At 41.1% G+C, this 23,431-nt stretch overlaps 1 long non-coding RNA gene across 2 annotated transcripts in view; it reads left to right on the top strand.

Annotated features, from left to right (window-relative positions):
• Positions 1–23,431, top strand: part of LOC138992030 (uncharacterized) — a 102,401-nt gene that overhangs the window by 46,996 nt on the left and 31,974 nt on the right. The window lies entirely within an intron of this gene.

Raw genomic sequence — 23,431 nt, 5'->3', positions numbered from 1 at the left:
TACAGAGCTAAATACCTTTGTAATGACAATCCTGGGGAATAATTACTATTGACAGGTTTTCTCTAGCCTCTGAGGACTGTAGGCTTTAGTTACTCTGGTTCCCTTTTATTCACAACTAATTTAATGACAGCGCAAGGACGTGGTATCTGCTAGTAACAGCAGCCAACTTGGTCAGGAAAGACAGCTTCACCCAGGCAGTAAATCTGGTCAACCAGATGGGCTGGCACTTGGAATGTAAAGTGTCCCAAGATGCTGGCTCCGGGGTGGGGATGGGGGCGTGGGGGATGCTGATATTGCTGTAGCTCCTCGCCAATAGGCACCCTGGGGTGGTGGGTGTCCTGTGTGAAGTGAGGGTGCATGAGGAGAGGGGGTGAGAGGAATAAGCTTGTTGAATACACCTGACGCATACCCTCACCGGGGTGGGTTAGCTGTAAACCTTGCTTGTCTTATCAGGACAGAACAAGGGGGAGCGTTTGCATGGCTGAAACAATTAGAGATTTTCCAGATGTGAACTGATGGACTTGTGGCATTTGTCATCAGTCGGAAACACAGGCCACAGACCAGCTACCTTAGAACAGAAGCGGCTGGGGCACTTTGAAGAGCGGTGGCCCCAATGACACAGTGGGAAGCAGGTGCCTTTTGGTGCCTCTTAGGCTCTTAGACTGGCGTTTCGTAGGCCTCCATCATCTCACCTGGATGACTGCCTCCCTGGTTCTCCTCTTGCCCTCTTCCCATCAGGCTGCCTGAGTGACCTTTTTAAAATGTAAATTGGATTTTGTCACTTCTCTGTTTAAAAGCCCTTCACGCTTTTCCACTGCGTTTAGGAGAAAATCCAGACTCTCTATCACAGCCTGCAAGACTGCCCACTGTGGCCCAGGTCTCCCTCTGCAGTATTTCTCCTCTAGAATTCCTTCGGCTCAAGTACACTGGCTTTCTCTCAGTCCTTCCAGTACTCCACGCTCCCCACTCTAGGGTTCTTGTTGTTCAGTTGCTAAGTCACGTGTTACTCTTTGCGACCTCATGGACTACAGCACGCCAGGCTTCCCTGTCCTTCACTATCTCCTGGACTTTGCTCAAACTCCAGTCCGTTTGTGTCGATGATGCCATCCAGCTATGTCCTAACTATTCCCTTTATTCCCTTATTCTAGAAAGTTCTTTGTACCTACCCCAATCTCTAACGTGGCTGACTCCTCGTATTTCAGATATCCACTTTAAAATCACACCTCAGGACACAGACAGTAGAGAACAGACCTATGGACATGGCAAGGGGGCGGGGACGCAGGGAAGGGGAAGAGAGGGTGGGATGTATGGAGAGAGTAACATGGAAACATATATATCACCATATGTAAAATAGATAGCCAGTGGGAATATGCTCTGTGACTCAGGGAACTCAAACCAGGGTCTGCAACAACCTAGAGTAGGGGGATTGGGAGGGAGGTGGGGAGGGAGGTGGGAAGGAGGTTTAAGAGGGAGGGGACATGGGAATACCTGTGGCTGATTCATGTTGATGTTTGGAAAAATCAACACAATATTGTAGAACAATTATACTTCAATTAAAAAATAAATTTATTCATAAAAAAATCACACCTCAGAGCTTCCCTGGTGGTCCAGTGGTTAAGACTGTGCTTCTGAAGTGGGCGCTGGTTCAATCCTTGGTCAGGGAACTAAGATACCACATGTCACTAGGGAAGGCCAAAAAATAAAAATAAAAATCACATCTCAGAGGAAGTTTTCTTGACCACACAGGCTCCCACCCACTGCTACCCACTAAACTGTAAGCTCCTTGGAGGCAGGCACTATAATTAATTTGTTCACCACTGTTTTCCAGAGACTAGCACAGTGCCTGGAACATGTATGCTCTGTAGATATTTGTGGAGAAATTAATAAATGAGTAAATAAAAAACTATTCAATTGATCCATCAGTGGATGGATCCATCCATAACTGTATCTGTCCATGTGAATGGACATCTGTGAATGTGTAACTTCTGGTTACCTCTTATGGATTACAAACCACTGAGTTTAATGGCTTAACACAAATTTATTATCTCGTGTTCTATGTATCCAGTGTTTTCAACCAGACATTTTCTCTTGAGGTCTCTCATGTGGTTGCCATCAGGTGGCAGCTGGAGCGAGAGTCATCTGAAGTGACAGTTAATGCAGGCTGTCAACAGGGAACAGAGCTGGGCTGTCAACTAGAATGTCTACCCCTGGATTCTCCATGTGGCTTGGGCTTGGTGGCCAGGTTCGAGAAGGAGTGTCCCAAAGAAGTATCTCCTTTTGTCTAGGAGAGGGGGTCCCCAATTTCTGGGATCTAATGCCTGATGATCTGAAGCTAATGTAATAATAATAGAAATAAAGTGCACAATAAATGTAATGCATTTGACTCATCCCAAAACCAACACCCCCTGATTCCCCATCCATGGAAAAATTGTCTTCCATGAAACTGGTCCCTCGTGCCAAAAAGTTTGTGGACCACTGGCCCAGGAGACCAAGGCAGAAGCTGCATGGCTTCTTATGACCTGGTCCCAGAAGTCCCACATTGTCATTTAAGCCATATTCTACTAGTGATCAGTAAGTCACAGGCAAGCCACATTCAAGGGAGGAAATTTTATAAGGGCATAAAGGGCTAGTACTGAGAAGCATGGCTCCCTGGGGGCCATATTTGCAGGCTAGTTGCCACAGCCTCTTACATCATGAAAATATAGGTGCCTCTATTCCTGGTTTTGGAGAAGGAAATGGCAACCCACTCCAGTATTCTTGCCGGGAGAATCCCATGGACAGAGGACCCTGGTGGGCTACAGTCCACAGGGCTGCAAAGAGTTGGACAGGACTAAGCGACTTCACTTTGACTTTCATTCCTAGTTTACATTCCTTTGTTTATTTGTCTTAGGCTCTTCCCCTCACCTTCTATAACTTGTGTCCGTTACTGCAAGGACACTTATGGGTAAGAGTTGAGCATCTCTCCCTCAAGTGTTCAGAGGGCTGACACTAGCCATTCAGTTCCTAGTTACTCCAGGAAACTGGTCTCTGTTTTGGATGCTAACTTGCTGTGGGAGGAGCAGCAGTCTTTCTGCGCTTCTTGGTGTGATGGAAGAGAGGCCAGGGAGGCTGGTCGACATCCAGGAATCTTGGTGCTCACTGTTCATCGCCAAGAGCAGTGCGCTGACCCCGGCCAGCACACTCGGCACTGAAATCACCGGCTTTGAGAGCCAAGCCCTCAGAGAATTGAGTTTGGGATAGTTTCAAGGGTGAGAGATGCCAGGCCTGTCTCAGTTCTGCCTTGGAGCTAGTGTTTTTCATCCAAATGTGAAAAACTCTGTCCCTCCACCTCTCTCGCACTCCCACACCTCCTCCTTCCCCTCTTTTCCAAATGTCCTTCCAGCTGCTATTTTCGATTCCAGCCTCAAGGCAAATGTTTCACTGTAGCAGAGTTACTGTAAAATTCCTTCCCGTGCTCCCACAGATAATGGGACAATTCCCTTGAGGACCTCAGAAACCTACCACTTCAGAAGTGGCACAAAGGCAATCCCAAAAGGCAGATCTAAGGAAACAGAGCTCTCATAAAAGGTTATCATCAGAGGGACAGGGTCAGACGGTATGATTGTTTTTCATGGCTCTGGCTGAGTCTAGGCACATTTTCTTTCTCTTTTGAGGACCATCTGTTTCAAAGCACCAGAGACAACTGGGGGGCAGAAAACAGTGTTACAAAGTTTGCCTAATGGGCCCGTAAACATACGAACCTGGGATATAAAAAGAACTTCAGTGGGCAGTGTATACACAAGGAGAAATACCTTATCTAAAAACAACTTGAAAAACTGCAGAGGAAGCAGCATCCTTGAAAAACAATGAGTCATAAATCTTTTTTTTTTTTTTTAACTCTGATGGACAGAGAATACATAAAAAGGGCTGCACCGAATACTGATGATAGGTGTTTCCATTTCACTGCCATTTCAGCATGTCTGGGGAAGGCGGGAGGATCGTCTATGTCAAGTTTAAGAAATAACACTGTCTGAATCATCATGAAAAGGAATCCCTCCAATTAAACAGTTCTGGAAATCTGTGTGTTGTCTTGAAGTAGTGCTGCCTGGTTGCTAATTGGTTTCTCCTGTCATGCTTCAGCTTTTGAAATATACATTTCAGTTCAAATTCATTCCTTCAGTACTAAGGCAAGTTCAGGTGGTCACGTTTATTGAATCTGCTTTAAATTGTAAAAACTGGTTGTTGACTGTCAGAGACAGAGATAAACATCCTTCCTAAGCAAGTCAGAATGTAATTTACAAAAGTTACAAAAAGTGATGATAGTCAAGTGTTTCCTGTGGGACTCTCCCAGGAGACAGGTAAGTAGAAAGGTGAAGGTTTATGAGGACAAATTTATAGGTGTGGGGTAGATTTGGCCTCAGTTTCTAATCCCTTCCTCTCTTTATGTCCCTTACCAGGGCATTTTGTAGATCCTCCCCAAGAGGGAAGGAATAGATTTTTCTACCCTTTGACTCTGAGTTTGGCCATCTGATTTACTTGGGCCAAAGGAACTTTCATATGGATGGTATAAATAGAGGCTTAAAGAAGGACTTGCTCCATTGAACATCTTACTTTTCCACCTTTGCCACTGCCAAGAGAAGAATGTGACAGGCTGACTGGCTGGTTCCTGGAGAAGAGGGAAAGACACACGGGCAGAGTTGCCCTGCTAAGCTCAGTCTGCAAGAGAGCCTCAGCTGACTGCCCATGAATGAGCAAGCTCAGTCCAGATCAGCCAACCCCAGCCAATCCCTAGATGCATGAACTGTAATAATAAAGGATTGTTATTATTATGGTGGATTACTATTGTTATGCAATAGCAACTAATCCATAGAGGTGTTATGGGGTCATATTGACTCAGGTAGTTCTACAACCTCAGAATAGCCCTAATATCATAAGGGTTAATAACCAAATGAGTCAACAGAGACAGTAGTGGATATTTGCATAATGGGTCCACCGTTCCTATCCAAAACCACAGGAAGCCTTCCTTAGCCTCAAGAAAATTCCTGAAACTTTACCTGAAACCTCCATCTTGGCTTGGATTCCTCCACAAGTTGACATTGAGATAAGGACTCAAATGCAAGTAGTTTAAGTGGTGTAAGTGTGGGAGTGGGTGATATAAGGGAGGGAGCAGATATTAGACAATAAAAGATGTGTTGCCAAACCAGGCGGCTCAAGTGGTAAAGAATCTGCCTGCCAATGCAGGAGACACAGGAGATGCGGGTTCGATCCCTGGGTTGGGAAAATCCCTTGGAGGAGGAAATGGTAACACACTCCAATATTCTTGCCTGAAAAATCCCATGGACAGAGGAGCCTGGTGGGCTACAAAGAATTGGACATGACTGAGCATGCATGCACACTCGCATGTCAGCTACTATGAACAACTGGAGCTCAATCACACTGGGTGAGCTGAGAACTGGTGCTGAACATTCCTCAGAGTAATCCCATCCAAGGGACAGGGAACTGGGGTATTTCTTCACCTCTGGACAGTCACTCTGTCTGAAGGCTGCCACAGGAGTATAATATCTGGGTACTTCCAGCCACACTAGCAGTGGCCAGAAAAACTCTCAGACACGGAAATGCAAAAGCTGGTGATCAGAAGTGTAATCGTCTTGTACCAGAGTGATAAGGCAAGGGGATAAGGGTGGGGTACTGATGTGTCTGTTGCTACTGTTGAGGTTCTGCCTCAATTTGGGGAGCATGAAATCGTGGTAGGCTGGGTGCCAGGTGGGTCAAGAATGTGCAGGTTAGATGGGAGTAGTAGGACTCCACGTGCTTCCCCATGCTGGTCTTTTTTTTAAATATATATATATATATACACATACTTATACACATTTTTCCTGTGACTTTTCCAGTCGTTTTTTATCCCTCCTATCACTTTCTATTGTATCCATTCCTCTGGGGTGAAGACGGGTGGCAATACCCATGACTGGCTTTTTTTGTAAGCTGCCCACAAGTCTTGACAGCCCCAGGTCTGTCTAGTCTTTGGAGCAAGGAGATTGATGCTATGAAATTGGAAATGCAGGCCCTGCAATTTACAACACCTACATACAGTGTCAGATTTCCATTTGAAAAGCACAACATCCAGTGTGATAAGGACAGTCACAGCTAACTCAGTAGCTGTGGTGTTAAAAAGCCACGTGTATTGATCAGTGCTCCTCAAACGTTTTCATCAGTTCCAATACCAACAGAAAAAGTTAAACCATGTGCCCTCAACCCTGCTGGTAGCCCAAAGTGGGTTTATTTGAATATAAAATGTTTTAAATTATTTAACACTGCATGTAGTGGACATGATGGTTTTGTCTGCCAACATCATTTCCTGAGGGAAATCACTGTCCACCTACTCCATCATTGCCGGGGGTGTATTGTTCATAATGGCTTTGATCCCTAGTCACAGGGCTGAGCTGCTGGCATGGACCAGGGAAGGGTACCAATTCTGTACCGATCATGGCACCCCACTGACACAGCACATATCTCAAGCAAAGAACAATTGCAGTGTCTTCATAAGTGAAAGTGTTATTTGTTCAAATAGTGTCCAACTGTTTGTGACCCCATGGACTGTAACCTGCTAGGCTCCTCTGTGCATGGGATTCTCCAGGCAAGAATATTGGAATGGGTAGCCATTCCCTTCTCTAGGGGATCTTCCCAACTCAGGGATCAAAGCAGGGTCTCCCACATTGCGGGCAGATTCATTACTATCTGAGCCACCAAGGAAGCCCCGTCTTTTCATAGGTGTATGGATATAACGAAAAAGAAGTTCTTTTCCTTCTTGTGGCTGGCTAAGTAAGGTAAATAAGGATCTGAGTTGCCAACAGTCAGCTTAAGTGTAAGTTGGAGAAAGCCTCCATACAGAAGGGGGCAAGCAGAGCAGATAGATGGAGAGAGTTCTGACAACATCACTGGAGCACCTGTATATCCAGCCGTACCTGAAGTTGCATGGGCTTTCCAAATAAGTGAGTCCTGCCAATAAAAGGCAGGTAGTTTGTTTAAGCTAGTTCATTTGAGATGGAACAATTTCAACAATTGCTTAGTAAAATAGACATTCCAGGAAAAGTGCCTTGTTTATCCTGTGGCTTCATATTTACCCCTGCACATGGTCACCTATCCCCTCAGCATGTGTGAGGCCTTAGCATCTTTATCTCAGTTCAGTTCAGTCGCTCAGTTGTGTCCAACTCTAGTCTTCAAAGCAGCATTGATTCAGAACACTTTTGCTTTAAATTTCCCCAGCTCCTCCCCAATCCAAGCTGCCTTCGAAGAGTTTAAGCTCTTTGCTGTGTCTTATCCCAGCTACCTATTCTTCCCACCAGTCTCTCCAAAACTTACAGGTTTGCTCCCGTGCCTCCTTTCTTTATATATGTGTGTGTGTGTGTGTGTGTGTGTGTGTGTGTGTATTATTGTTATTTATTTATTTTTGGTTGTTGCTGTTAGGGCTTTTCTCTAGTTGCGATATGACAGCTTCTCATTGCAGTGTCTTCTCTTGTGGCAGAGCTCAGGCTCAGTAGTTGTGGGCATGGGCTCAGTTGCTCCGTGGCATGGGGAATCTTCACAGACCCAGGATCGAACCCATGTCTCCTGCATTGGCAGGCGGATATTTTACCACTGAGTCATCAGGGAAGCCCCTCCTATGCTGCCACCTTCTTCTTTTTAAAGCTAATAAGTTTAAAAAAATTATTTATTTGGCTGCTCCGGGTCTTAATTGTGGCACACGGGATCTTCATTGCCAAGTGCAAGATCTTCGTTGAGGAATGTGGGGTCTTTTTCAGTTGTGGCCATGTGGGCTCCTAGTTTCAGCCTGCAGGATCCAGCTCCCTGACCAGGGATCAAACCTGAGTTCCCTGCATTGGGAGCCTGGAGTCTTAGCCACTGGGCCACCAAGCAAGTCCCCTTCTATTCCTTCTTGGATCCTCTACTATCCACTTAATATCATTCTTTGCAGATCTCTTTTCTGTGCCTCCCTACCCTTACTATCTTGATTATGGAAAATCTAACCTTTGGGTTCGCACAGAGTCGGACACGACTGAAGCAACTTAGCAGCAGCAGCAACCTTTGGGAAAATCAAATCCATGGGATGTTAGGAGAGAAACTTGTGACCGATTTCTGGGGTCAGAGCAGAGAAGAATATAGCAGGGCAGCATACCATCACCAGAGCAGACTGGGGACATCACATGGAGTGGAAGCGGCGAGTCTGGTTTTCAGGCACAGAAAGCAAAGGCAGGATCCCAGCCCCAAGACAATAACCACAAAGCATTCCTCTTTTATGAAGAAGCTATGTACCTATCGCACTATACTTATGTGCTATAGAAGTACACAAAAGAAGTAGACAGGCCCTACTTTCAAGGCAGTTTTAATTTAGCCGAAGGATAAAGTAAAAATCTAGAGAATGATCACGAGGTAAAACATAACAGTGCGTGGCAGAGCAGAACAAAGAGCATCAAATGAGTAATCAGCAGATGCGGTGGAAGGGAATGGCTGAGTGAGGTAAATTCGTGAAAGAGGGAGTCTTGGAGGAAATTAATCTTGAGCCAGGCCCTGAAGGAAGTAATTGACAAATGTAAACTCGCCAGCTGGCTATGGGGAAAGCAGCTCTGTCTGCAGGGGTTGTGTAACTCAAATCTGCTCTGACCTGTTTGTGAAGACACAGGCCAACTCTGAAGCTATTCAGCCTGCATCTGTAAGGCTGCACAAAACCACTGTTTTGGTCAAAAGAATGCAGTAGTTTGGCGCTGGGTGCACCCTGTAGATGATATCATGTCTGTAGATCAAAGTGGAGCCAGTGTCACCTGCAAGGGGAAAAAAAGAGTTGGAAAATAGTTTCTAGTTAGGCCTTTTTTTTTTTTTTTTTGGCCTCTGTTTCCAAGGTGAATTTTTAAGATAAAGATTTTCATCTTGATTACAGCTCTTGGTAAGTAAAGGTCATTTAAAAACTGTGATTCCTTGCAGTGAAGTGCAGAACTTATGGCCATATAAATTCTTGTTATGTTAAACGTGCTAATTGAAGCAGAAGTCCTCTACAAAACACAAACAAAAAAGCAAACCTACTTTTTGCCTCAGGAGCACAAAGCTAAAGAGAATCCAGGAGGTTGCAGGTTGTTCTCTCCTTGTGGAAGATACCAGATAAAACATGGTCTTTAGCTATAACAAAAACGTATTTTTAAGTTTCTTATTCTGGCAAAATAAAACCAAGTTGTAAAGAAACCACTTCTGTCAAGACTAGAAGCTTTGGCCTTATTGCCATTGTTAAAAGCAATCCAAGAAATACTATTTAAGGCTAATTTTGCTGTCCTTTTAAGAAAACATTTGAAACCATAAACAGCCTGTAATGAAAAAAACAAAACAAAACAAAACCAACAATAATCCGAATTGGAAGGACGAATTCCTCTTTGTTGGCAAGTATCAAATTACAATGTCCCCTGTCCGTGGATAAGACAGAGAACTGTGTTCTTTGAGGCGGCCAACCTCTCACTTGACAACCAGTACAAAAATTTAACAATAAATGAAACTGACAGCCTACTTCACCAAACTGAGAATACATCTGAACTTCTCCAGAAAGACAGCCAGACTTGAGTTCATTTCCCTGGAGGCTGAGTTACAGCAACACCTAATGCAAACAATGATGGGCACATATTTATTTCCAAGGCATTGGTAGCCTGTGTCTGGTTCCAGTCTTACCGCAGAACCAAGATCAACTTTCACAGCTTTTCACTAAATGGATGGGATGTGAAATTACTCACATTGACAATCGGCGTTTGCACGGGCTCCAGTAATTACGTAGCCGAGCACAGCAGGAAAGAGGCACTAACAAAAGCATATAGACAATTGGTTATCATCAGTTTCCTCGGGGGCTGGCACATGTATCTGCAGTAAAACAAAAACAAACAAAAAAAGAGGTATTGGGTAAAGCCTATTCCTTCCAAATCCAACAGGCAGAATGCAGTTAGCAGGTGACTTCTCCAGCCATCTTTAGAAAGTCTGTGCACCCATATCTAAACATAGTCAGGATCTGTGGGCTGAGGAACCAAGGACCTCACTATCTGTCTCATCATTTCTGCCCTCCACCCCTCTTCCATCTCATTCCACTAATCCCATCTTTTATTCTGCTCCATTTGTGACATGAGAATCAAAGGACCTCTTTCACAATGGACCAGAGTGAACAGCTTCATTTTCATCTTTTTTAAAAAAATATATATATATTTATGTACTTATTTATTTGGCCCCACTGGGTCTTAGTTGTTGTACGCAAGACCTTCCATTTTTGTCGCAGCATGTAGGATCTTCAGTTGCAGCGTGTGGGATCTAGTTCCCCGACCAGGGATGGGACCTGGGCCCCCTGCATTGGGATCTCAGAATCTTAGCCGCTGGATCTCCAGGGAAGTCCCCCTTCATTTTCATCTTTAAAGGCTTCCTACCTTCGGATTGGTTTTTATCTCAAATGTATCAGTCTATGTAACAAGGACAAAGAATGAAGACAAAGGTAAAGCAAATTAGGACCCAGATAGAGAGCCTGTGGAGTGTGGATGTGAGAGAAACTGCTCATTGTCTCCAGATCTCAAATTTGTCTTGCAGTCACCAAAAGATTTGCCTTGCAGTCCTGATCCAGGACTTAAGAAACATCCTTCTCAGGAAGGAGTCCACAAGGTCAACTTCCTCACTGTTACAAGAATGATTTATTTCCTCTAAAAGATTCCATCTAATTCAACCAAAAGCGAATTTAATTTTTTAAAAAGCCCTTTATGTGCTTGTATAAATATAACTTAAGTAGGAAGTTTCTATTAATATTTTGACAGTTTTGGGAATAAAGGTATAAGTGGGAAAACAATTCTCATGAAGTACATTAAAAACTGGATTAAAAATGCTAGAAGATCAGGTTCATCTTTTGTTAATTTTGGTTTCATTTGGGATCTAGGCTGTCGATCTGTCAAGAGAAAGACTCATTTCTTTCATTCCTTTGCCTGTCCAAAGTTAAAATAATAATAGGAAAATATTCCTATCCATGTTTGGTATCAATTTCCTTTTTGCAGTCCCAGAAAACCAGATTGGAGAAGAAAACCAACAGTTTACTGAATGTCAGGCATTATGTTAGGTACTTTATATACAGTATATATTTCATAAATGTTATCTAATTTAATTTTTACAACACTGAAGAATTATTAAACCCCAGGGTGTCTGGCTTCTAAGCTTGAGATCCTCCCTCACCATTCCATTATGGCACATGGTTTGCCAATTTTCTGAGAAAGAGAATACAATAAAATTTACTTGACAGTAAAATCATAATGAAAATAACTTAATCTTCTACTGTGATCAAAAAGGCACTTTATCTCCAAGTTTTATTTTTCTAAACAGCAGCTATCAAGGCTTAGTTTTATCTTATTACTTTTATATCCATCACAATAAAAAATAAAACAGGAATAGGTTAGGCTGCAACTATATGATCCTATGTCATATTCTAATATCAAATTATTAATCGCTGTTTCTAATACAATGAGAGGCTAGAAAAAAAGTAATTATTTGGTTGTCCAGAAAGTCTGTTCAGGTTTTTCCATAAGAGTGTACAAAAACTCAAATGAACTTTCTGGCCAACCCAGTATTTAAGAATATTGATTGTGTAGATTCCATATGGTATTTGGTATTATTTACTTAGTTGTATAAATCCATTATGGCCTGCTATCAGCATTTGGGCCCAAAGACTTTAGGCAAAATTACAGGCCTTAATCTCTCAAACAAACATCTTGTTTTCTCTTTAACTGTGACCTTAAATGATAGTAGACAACATAAACAGGTTCGAGAAAGGTTGAGAAAAATTTGTAGATCTCAGCTGCCTAATAGATTTAGAAGAATTAAGTAATTTTGGGGTACATCCATAATTTCTGAGAGCGTTATCATGGAAAACCACCACTCTTCCCACTGAACGTCCCTTAGAGAATATTGAGAGATTGCATTTTTAATGCCTTTCTCATCATCTTTCCCTCAAAACCCATTTTGCTTTTTAACTATCTAATCTGTTAATTTTATCACCATTTTTTAAGTCTCCCAGGATAAAAATCTTAGAATGGCATCTCCCCAAATAAGTTCTATGAAATACTAAGGCCTGTGATATACTCGTAAGGTTTTACCAAAAGAAGAATCTCTTTAGGGAATGCTAGGTTAAAGAAAATTACCGAGATTCCACTTCCAGTGATGGCCCAGGAGCCAGATACTGAATGTGGCCAACACTATTAACAAGGGAATGGCATGGGATGAACTTCCCATTTTTACAGCTGTTTGCCTTCATATAAAGCAGGCCCCTACTGGGAGCTGCCCCAAGCAGAGTGGCTAAAACTCAAATAAAAACTCAGTGTTACTGAGTTGAAGAACTAGAAGACACAGTTTGGGTGACTACAGCAGCTAGAAAATGGAAGGAATTTCAGAAAAAGAACCAGAAAGGGGAAGGCCCACATTCTATGCATAAATTCTGCTCAAATCTGTCAGATATTTGTACTGTGCATGTATGGTACAGACTCCAAGCAACCCTAAAAGAAGTATACTGAGATTTCAGTTGATTCCCTTCTCAGAAAAGATAAGTGTTTGTAATTTGAGCTCAGCCACATTATCTTTCTACTAAAAAAACAAACAAACTTTTTAAAGGAAGATAATAGAATTCAGGATTTCTACAGTGTATTATTATCAATGTCCAGGATGCAATCCAAAATTCAGCACACAAAGAAATGTGATTCCTACTCAAGAGAGAAGATAATCAACAGAGACCAGCCCCTCTAGATGACCTAGATAATGGGACTGCAGACAGTAATTTTAAAGTAGGCCTATATGGGGAAAGAAACTTAAAAAAAAGAGAGTAGATATATGTTTATGTGTAACTGATTCACTTTGCTGTATATCTGGAAATATTAATAACACAACACTGTAAATCAGCTACACTCCAAGGCTTCCTTGGTGGTCCGGTGGTTAAGAATCTGCCTTGCAATGTGGGAGATGCTGGTTCCATCCCCGATCTGGGAAGATCCCACATGCCACAGGGCAACCAAGCCTGTGTGCCACAAGTACTGAAGCCCACACAACCTAGAGCCTTTGCCCCACAACAAAAGCCACTGCAATGAGAAGCCCGCCCACCACCGTTAGAGAGTAGCCCCTACTCGTGGCAACTGGAGAAAGGCTGCATGCAGCAAAGAAGACCCAGCACAGCTAAATACAAAAAAATAAATAACCCATTAACAACTATGCTCCAATAAATTAAATAAAAATGTTAAGTAGCCATTATAACAAAGTTCAATGATTATAAGAGAAAATAAGCTCACAGTGAATGAAAAGATATGAAATCTCAACAGAAAAATAGAAATTCTACAACCAAAAAATATAATCTCAAAATTATACAGATTGCTTCAGTGCAGAATTTTTAAATGTGTTCATGTGCATCGTGAATGAATAAAATGAACGATGAAATTGTTTCCCGAGTTTCATCACAGAATACCAAGAACATCTAGAGAACACAGAGTAATACTACTGAGATTCAAGTGAAGGTATCTGTGATTAATCTGTAAACAAAAGCTCTAGGACTTTGGTTTGACTCTGGTACTAAAAACTCTATAGGGCAGATATATTTCTGAGATATGAGACAGAGAACAACTTTGTATTAAGTACTTATTATGTGCCAGGCAGTTAATTTCATAAAATAATTTTATTGTTCTTGATTTCATATAAAGTATTTTACTAATGAATTTGAGCAAACTCTGGGAGATAGTGGAGGACAGAGGAGCTTGGCATGCTGCAGTCCATGGGGTCACAAAAAGTAGGATACGACTTAGCAACTGAACAACAACAAAATTTTACTAAAAAAAAAAACAAAAAACTACACATGGACATCACCAGATAGTCAACACTGAAATCAGATTGATTATATTCTTTGCAGCCAAAGATGGAGAAACTCTATACAGTCAGCAAAAACAAGACCGGGAGCTGACTGTGGCTCAGATCAGGAACTCCTTATTGCCAAATTCAGACTTAAATTGAAGAAAGGGAAAACCCCTAGACCATTCAGGTATGGCCTAAATCAAACCCCTTATGATTATACAGTGGAAGTGAGAAATAAATTCAAGGGATTAGATCTGATAGACAGAGTGCCTGAATAACTATGGATGGAGGTTCATGACATTGTACAGGAGGCCGGGATCAAGACCATTAACAAGGAAAAGAAATGCAAAAAGGCAAAATGGTTGTCTGAGGAGGCCTTACAAATGGCTGTGAATGGAAGAGAAGTGAAAGGCAAAGGAAAAAAGGAAAGAAATACCCATTTGAATACAGAGTTCCAAAGAATAGCAAGGAGAGATAAGAAAACCTTCCTCAGTGATCGGTGCAAAGAAATAGAGGAAAATAATAGAATGGGAAAGTCTAGAGATCTCTTCAAGAAAATTAGAGATACTAAGGGAATATTTCATGCAAAGATGGGCACAATAAAGGACAGAAATGGTATGGACCTAACAGAAGCAAAAGATATTAAGAAGAGGTGGCAACAATACACAGAAGAACTGTACAAAAAAGATCTTCATGACCCAGATAATCACAATGGTGTGATCACTGACCTAGAGCCAGACATCCTGGAATGTGAAGTCAAGTGGGCCTTAGGAAGCATCACTATGAACAAAGCTAGTGGAGGTAATGGAATCCTAGTTGAGTTATTTCAAATCCTAAAAGATGATGCTGTAAAAGTGCTGCACTCAATATGCCAGCAAATTTGGAAAACTGAGCAATGGCCACAGGACTGGAAAAGGTCAGTTTTAATTCCAATCCCAAAGAAAGGCAATGCCAAATGTTCAAACTACCGCACAATTGCACTCATCTCACATGCTAGTAAAGTAATGCTCAAAATTCTCCAAGCCAGGCTTCAACAGTATGTGAACCGTGAACTTTCAGATGTTCAAGCTGGATCTAGAAAAGGCAGAGGAACCAGAGATCAAATTGCCAACATCTGCTGGATCATTGAAAAAGCAAGAAAGTTCCAGAAAAACATCTGCTTCTGCTTTATTGACTATGCCAAAGCCTCTGACTGTGTGGACCACAACAAACTGTGGAGAATTCTTAAAGAGATGGGAATATCAGACCACCTGACCTACCTCTTGAGAAATCTGTATTCAGGTCAGGAAGCAACAGTTAGAACTGGACATGAAACAACAGACTGGTTCCAAATAGGGAAAAGAGTATGTCAAGGCTGTATATTGTCACCCTACTTATTTAACTTATATGCAGAGCACATCATGAGAAACTCTGGGCTGGAGGAAGCACAAGCTGGAATCAAGATTGCTGGGAGAAATATCAATAACCTCAGATATGCAGATGACACCAGCCTTATGGCAGAAAGTGAAGAGGAACTCAAAAGCCTCTTGATGAAAGTGAAAGAGGAAAGTGAAAAAGTTGGCTTAAAGCTCAACATTCAGAAAACTGAGATCATGGATCTGGTCCCATCACTTCATGGCAAATAGATGCGAAAACAGTGAGAGACTTTATTTTTTGGAAGGGCTCCAAAATCACTGCAGATGGTGACTGCAGCCATAAAATCAAATGACACTTGCTCCTTGGAAAAAAAGCTATGACAAACCTAGACAGCATATTTAAAAGCAAAGGACCTTTGCCAGCAAAGGTCCATCTAGTCAAAGCTATGGTTTTTCCAGTAGTCATGTATCGATGTGAGAGTTGGACTATAAAGAAAGCTGAGCACTGAAGAATTGATGCTTTTGAACTATGCTGTTGGAGAGGACTCTTGAGAGTCCTTGGACTAAAAGGAGATCCAACGAGTTCATCATAAAGGAAATCAGTCCTGAATATTCATTGGAACGGAGCAGGCGATGGCACCCCACTCCAATACTCTTGCCTGGAAAATCCCATGGACGGAGGAGCCTGGTAGGCTGCAGTCCATGGGGTCACGAAGAGTCGGACACAACTGAGTGACTTCTTTCACTTTTCACTTTCATGGATCGGAGAAGGAAATAGTAACCCACTCTAGTGTTCTTGCCTGGAGAATCCCAGGGATGGGGGATCCTGGTGGGCTGCCATCTATGGGGTCACACAGAGTCGGACACAGCTGAAGTGACTTAGCGGCAGCAGCAGCATTTATTGGAAGGACTGATGCTGAAGCTGAAACTCCAATACTTTGGCCACTTGATGGGAAGAACTGACTCATTTGAAAAGACCCTGATGCTGGGAAGGATTGAAGGCGGGAGGAGAAGGGGCCAACAGAGGATGAGAAGGCTGGATGGCATCACTGACTCAATGGACATGAGTTTGAGTGAACTCTGGGAGTTGGTGAGGGACAGGGAGGCCTGGTGTGCTTCCCTCCATGGGGTCGCAAAGGGTCGGACACGACTGAGCGACTGAACTGAAGAAAAAGAACTTTTCAAGGTCTTCCATTAGTACATATACACCAGCATTCAAACTCAGTTCTGAAAAAAAAACAAAAATATTTGGCCTTCCCTGGTGATCCAGTGGTTCAGACTCTGCTTCCAATGCAGGGGCCACAAGTTTCATCCTGGGTCAGGGAACTAAGGTCTCACACATACCGTGTGGCAAAAAACCCCACCACCAACAAAAGCTCAATTCTCCCTGAATTCAAAGTCCACACTCTTCATTCTATTCCCTTGATACCCAAAATATGATATGTGAACCAGCAGAAAGAGAATTATCTGGGAGCTTGTTAGAAGTGCAGAATCACACAGTCCTGTTGAAGATCTACTAAATCAGAACCAATCTGCATTTAACAAGGTGTTTGGAAAACTTGTATGCACGTTAAAGCATACAAATGCCTTGAGAAGCATTGGTCTAAACAGTGGTTCTCAAAGTGTAATCTCTGGACCAGCAGTATTAGCATCACCTGAGGCCTTGTTAGAAATGCAAATTCTTGGACCCAGTTCTAGAACTACTAAATCAGAACATCTGTGTTTTAACAAGCTCTTCAGATGATTTGATGCACACTAAAGTTTGAGAGCAGGCGGTTATACTATGCTGCCTTACATTAAATTACTGAAATCACTGAGCCTAGCTAGATGGGAGAATGTGTAAAAGGCAAGAGTGAGTGAAACTTGGATTCTGGCAAAAATGAATGAAGACCTAATAGGATAAAGTTTCAAGTTATAACCTATATGAAGAAAAGCATACAATATTACTGGAAGACATATAAAGATATTAAATCTAAATATGAAGGAAATGTAAATGCCTTAAAAATTAACATGCTCATTGAATATAATTAGAATTGCTGTCCTAGTAAGCAGGAGTTTAATAAAGCATAAGAATTTATAACCAGATCAATGAAACAGATTATATGACTCCAAATGTAGTGATTTTCAGAAGCATAACCCCTACTATACATTATACCCTCAGTGTTAATTTAATTTATAACTGGAAGTTTAAACCTTTTGGCCTCCTTCACCCATTCCACCCATACCCACCTTCTACATCTGGCAACCACCAATTTCTTTATATCTGTGAGCTGACTTTTTGTTTTAAATTCCCATTATAAGTGAGATTATACAGTACTTGTCTTTCTCTGTCTGACTTATTTCATTGACCATAATGCCCACAAGGTCCATCCATGTTGTTGCAAATGATAATATTTTCTTCTTTTTTATAGCCAAGTAATATTCCAACACACACACACACACACACACACACACACACACACACACACTCGTGCTCAGTTGCTTCAGTCATGTCCATCTCTTTGAGACCCTGTGGACTGTAGCCTGCCAGGCTTTTCTGTCCATGGGATTCTCCAGGCAAGAATACTGGAGTGGGTTGCCTCCTCCTCTAACATTTTCTTCCTCCCATCCATGGACACTTATGATGCTTCCATATCTTGACTACTGTAAATAATGCTGCAGTGAATATGGTGGAGGAGGGTGCATGTATCCTTTCAAGCTAGTGATTTCATTTTCTTTGGATAAATACTGAGAAGTGAAATTTCTGGATCATATATTTCTATGTTTAATTTTGTGAGGAAACTCTATACCCTTTTCCATAGGGGCTAAACCAATTTATATTTCCACCAACAGTATGCAAGCATTCCCTTTTCTCCAAATCTTCACTGATATCTGTCATTTCTTTCCTTTTTTTGGTAACAAGGGTGACAAGACTTGATAACAAGTCATTCTGATAAGTGTGAAATGATATTTCATTTTGGTTTTGATTTGCATTTCCTTGATGATTAGCGATTTTGAACACCTGAAATGTACCTGAAATACATAAAAATGTACCTTGTGGCCATCTGTATGTCTTTTTTGGAAAAAGGTCTGTTCAGATCTTCTGCTCATTTTAAAAATCAGGTTGTTTGCCATTGAATTGTATGAGTTCTTTATACATTTTGGATATTAATCTCTTATAAGATATATGACTAGCAAATATTTTCTCCCATTTGGTATGTTACCTTTTCATTTTGTTGATGGTTTTCTTTGCAGTGTAGGAGCTTCTTAGTTTGATGTAGTCCTGCTTGATTTTTGGTTTTATTTTTTTGCTTTTGTTGCCTTTGCTTTTGGTGTCAAATCTAAACAATTTTCATCACCCAGACCAATGTCAAGGAGCTTATTGCCAATGTTTTCTTCTAAGAGTTTTATGGTTTCAGGTCTTTCATTCAAGTCTTTAATCCATTTTGAGTTAATTCTTTTGTATAAGATAGGGGTCCAGTTTCATTATTTTGCACATGGCTGTCCAGTTTTTACAACAGCATCTATTGAAGAGACTGTCTTTTTTCCATATTCTTGGCTCCTTTGTCTTAAATATATGAAGCATATTTGCATGAGTTTATTCCTGGGCTCTTTATTCTGCTCCATTGATCTATGTGTCTGTTTTTATGTGAATAGCATACTGTTTTGGTTAATAATTATATTCCAAAATTTAAACCATTAATAATGTTAATTAAAACACATGTTTTTACTTAAATTTGGTTGATTTCACTAGGTAATACATAAATACCAGAACGTTTCCATATGGAATGGCAAAGTAGCAGAACTTTTCTAGAAAGCTAGTTGACAATGATTTCATCCAGTAATCCCACTGATGGAAATTAATCCTAAACAAGTAATCAGAGTTTATCCCATAAAAACAAAAAATTAAAAACAGTATAAATGACAAAACCCAGAAAAACAATTGCAGATATATGATGGTAGATTCATTAGATATAATCTTATGCAGCCGTTAGAGTCATGTTTTCAAAGAAAATTTAATGATATAAATATAGTTTAATATTAGGTTAAACAAGATAGAAAGTTATAGACAGTAGAATTTAAACTTTGTACAAAGTGAAAATAAGCTAAAATATTAACAGTGATTTTTCTCTGGATTGTATAAAGAGGGTGATCTAATTTTTCTTATATTTTCTCTTTAATGATAAACATTTATTAACTTTTTATAATGACTTAAAGGCATTTTTTAAAAATAATAAGGAGATTCATGAAAACTCATTTTCTGCCACTATTACCAGCACAAAAACAGGGCTATATCTTACAGAATTGATCAATTAAAAGCTATTTATGGGGTTAGTCATTGAGTTATATGCTACTAGCGGCAAAATAAAGAAATAGTCACTTTCTCTGGCCCCATTAGCTTAAAAACTCAAATGGAGACATTTACTCCAGTCTCTCTTTTATGTGTACACAGGTGATGAGAAATAAGCAAACAATGCCCCCAGATTCCCCCCAAAATGAATTTTCACTACTTGCTTCTATTACTGCAAATCTCAGAATTCTGATCTTAATCATTGCTCCCTGATGACTGCTTTCTGCCCTGTTTGTTCCCTCCTCCCTTCTCTGTTGGTTGATAGTGGTTCTCTGCTTCTTCCAGAGTCCCCCCTAGCCACACTTCCCCCCAACCCCCATATATATATACACATATATGTGTATATATATATAGTTTCACATCCCTTCCTTTTTTTGTTCACTCGCTAAGTCATGTCTGAATCTTTTGCTCACCAATGGACCACACCCTGTCAGGCTCCTCTGTCTCTGGGATTTCTCAGGCAAGAATACTGGAGTGGGATGCCATTTCCTTCTCCAGGGGATCTTCAAAACCCAGGGATCAAACCTGTGTCTCCTGCATTGACAGGCAGATTCCTTACCACTAAGCTACCTGGGAAGCTGGAGAAGGCAATGGCACCCCATTCCAGTACTCTTGCCTGGAAGGTCCCATGGACGGAGGAGCCTGGAAGGCTGCAGTCCATGGGGTCGATACTAATCGGACACGACTGAGCGACTTCACTTTCACTTTTCACATTCACGCATTGGAGAAGGAAATGGCAACCTACTCCAGTGTTCTTGCCTGGAGAATCCCAGGGATGGGGGAGCCTGGTGGGGTCTGTGGGGTCGCACAGAGTCGGACACGACTTAGCAGCAGCAGCACCTGGGAAGCCCCTGCCTTCCTTAAGGTGTCTGTTAAATCACACAACACGAGAGAGAACAATACATATCAACATCTGGCAATTGGTTGACAGTTTTCATCTTCACTGCTTTTGTTTTCTGGCCAAGAACTATGATGGTTCTGAGATTTCCCCCTACATGCAAATTAAGAAGTTAGCCTGTCATGGTTTCCTGGTTTCTGGCAGATGATGTCAGGCTCTAAGGTCAGAGACAAAGGACTTTATTACTCATGGAACATCCAGCAATATAAGCTTCATGATTCCATTGGTTCCTCTTGCCCTCAAAGTCTCAAAGAGCAATATAGAAGGCTCTAGGTGGATTCTCTGCACACAGTAGATATGTCTCAAGGCTGAGGAACCTTAAGTTCAGGTGATCTGAATTTTTAAATAGACTGCAAATAATCCTGCTCAAACTTTGCCCTGTAGGGAGACATTATATTATTATATTTGACAGTAAACAAACTTGACCTTGGTTCCAGTAGGGGATACAATCTCTTTCTTCTAAGGTCTTAAATGATACAAACATCCATGAAAAGTTAGGCTGGGAAAAAAGCTGCCAGTGTCCCTGCTCACAAGATAGGAAAAGAAAACACGGACAACCCATGGAAAATTGTCTCCTCACATTTTTTCCAACATTTTTGGACAACTTTTTGTTTTGATATAACTTAATCTTGAAAGTCACTCAGTTTTGTCTGATTTTTTGTGACCCGTAGACTGTAGCCCACCAGGGTCCTCTGTCCATGGTATTCTCCAAGCAAGAATACTGGGGTGGATTGCCATTTCCATCTCCAGGGGATTTTCCCAATCCAGGGATAGAACCTGGGTCTCCTGCACTGCAGGCAGATTCTTTACTGTCTGAGCTACCAGGGAAGCTCCCAATCTTAAGTTGCAAGCAAGACCCTCAACCTTAAGTTGCAAGCAAAAATAGTTCAAGGAAAGCCCTTATACCCCTGTGTCTGCTAATTGGTTTGTCTCATTTGCTTTTATCATTCTGTATATATGTGTGCATAAATGCACACATGCATATTCTGAGCAAACTGAAAATAAGTTGAAAACATCATGCCACAGAGTAGAGGTTTTTCCCAATGTTGGTGATGTTAAATTTGATCTGTAGGTTAAATAATGTTTGCTCAATTCCTCCACTATAAAGTTATTCTTTTTCCCTTTGTGATTAGTAGTATTTTGGGAACTACTTTGAGACTATGTAAATATGCTATTCCACATAAAAAAATTTACCCACAGGTTTTAGCATACAATTATGACTACCCAACTTCATCATTTCCTCTATATTCTTATTGCCTTGCTACTATAAAGAAGAGCTTTTGCCTCTCCCACATTTATTTTTTCATTTATATTTTGTCAATATGGGCTCATAGATTCCTATTTTGCTAAGCAGGTTATAGTCTATCACTATAATTATTATGATGCTCATATTTTCTCATATTTGGCAACTAGGAGCATCTTCAAGTCCTCTCCAGTGCAACAAGATCTTCTAGGCTCATCTTACACTTTTCCCATTTCAGACCTGGAAGAAGTCTTTTCTCCAGTGCTTGCTTTCAGAATTTTGAAATCAAGATCTTAATTCTTAATGTGCTGATTGCTACTGGTGTGATATTGTTTCTAGGCTCTCACAGCAAACACATACAATCATAAGTTCATGCTGGTATCTCCAATTTCAAACCAACACTGAAAGATACAAACCACCACTGAAAGAAAAAAGTTTTTTTCTTTATTGAGACATAATTAACATATAATGCTGTGTCGATTTTAGGGATACAGTATAATAACTTGATTTATGTATCTGTTGAGAAATGATTACCACAGTTTTAGTTAACATTCATCACCACATAGTTACAAGGTTTTTTCACTTGTGATGAAAACTTTCAAAATGTACTCTTAGCAAATATACAGTATACTGAAAGTGAAAAATGAAAGTGAAGTCACTCAGTCGTGTCCGACTCTTTGTGACCCTGTGGACTGTAGCCTACCAGGCTCCTCCATCCATGGGATTCCCAACCCAGGGATCGAACCCAGGCCTCCCACATTGGAGGCAGACGCTTTAACCTCTGAGCCACCAGGGAAGCCAAATGTACAGTATAATTTTGTTTACTATAGTTACAATGCTGTACATTACATCCCAGAATTTATTTTTAACTGTAAGTATGCACTTTATGGGGGTTTCCCTGGTGGCTTCAGTGGTAAAGAATCCTCCTGTCAATGCAGGAGATGCAGGAGATGTAAGTTCAATCCCCGGGTCAAGAAGATCCCCTGGAGAAGGAAATGGCAACCCATTCCAGTATTCTTGCCTAGGAATTCCCACAGATAGAGGAGCTTGGTGGACTACAGTTTGCTGCTGCTGCTGCTGCTGATGCTAAGTTACCTCAGTCGTGTCCAACTCTGTGCGACCCCATAGACGGCAGCCCACCAGGCTCCCCAGTCCATGGGATTTTCCAGGCAAGAGTACTGGAGTGGGGTGCCGTTGCCTTCTCTGGGACTACAGTTTATGGGGGCACAAATCTGATCTCTTTTTCCTAAATTAAAAAAAAAAAAAAAACGCTATTGGACTCTTGGTAAGGATTACATTTAACCTATAGATGGCTTTTGGGAGTATGACCAGTTTAACAAAACACCCTGAGTATGACGTTAGCTATATATGGCCTTTATTATTGTTGAGATACATTTCTTCTAAACCTAATTTGTTAAGAGTTTTTATCATGAGTGGATGTTGAATTTCATCTGTTTTTTTCCTTGCATTTACGGTGATCATGTTTTTCTCTTTAATTCTATTAATATGATGTCTTACATTGATTTGCAATGTTGAACCATCCTTGTATCCCAGGGGTGATTTATGCTTGATCATGGTGAATGGTCCCTTTAAGAATGCTGTTGAATTTCATTTGCTAAAACTTCATTGAGAATTTTTGTATCTGTTTTTATCAGGATAATGGCCAGTAGTTTTTTCCCTTTTGTCCTTTTCTGACTTTGTTATCAGGGTAATGCTGACTATGTAAAACGAGTTTGGGAATGTTTCTC

The sequence above is a fragment of the Bos mutus genome, chromosome 19 (assembly GCF_027580195.1).
Source record: "Bos mutus isolate GX-2022 chromosome 19, NWIPB_WYAK_1.1, whole genome shotgun sequence".
NCBI lineage: Eukaryota > Metazoa > Chordata > Mammalia > Artiodactyla > Bovidae > Bos > Bos mutus.
This window is presented reverse-complemented; position numbering and strand designations above follow the sequence as displayed.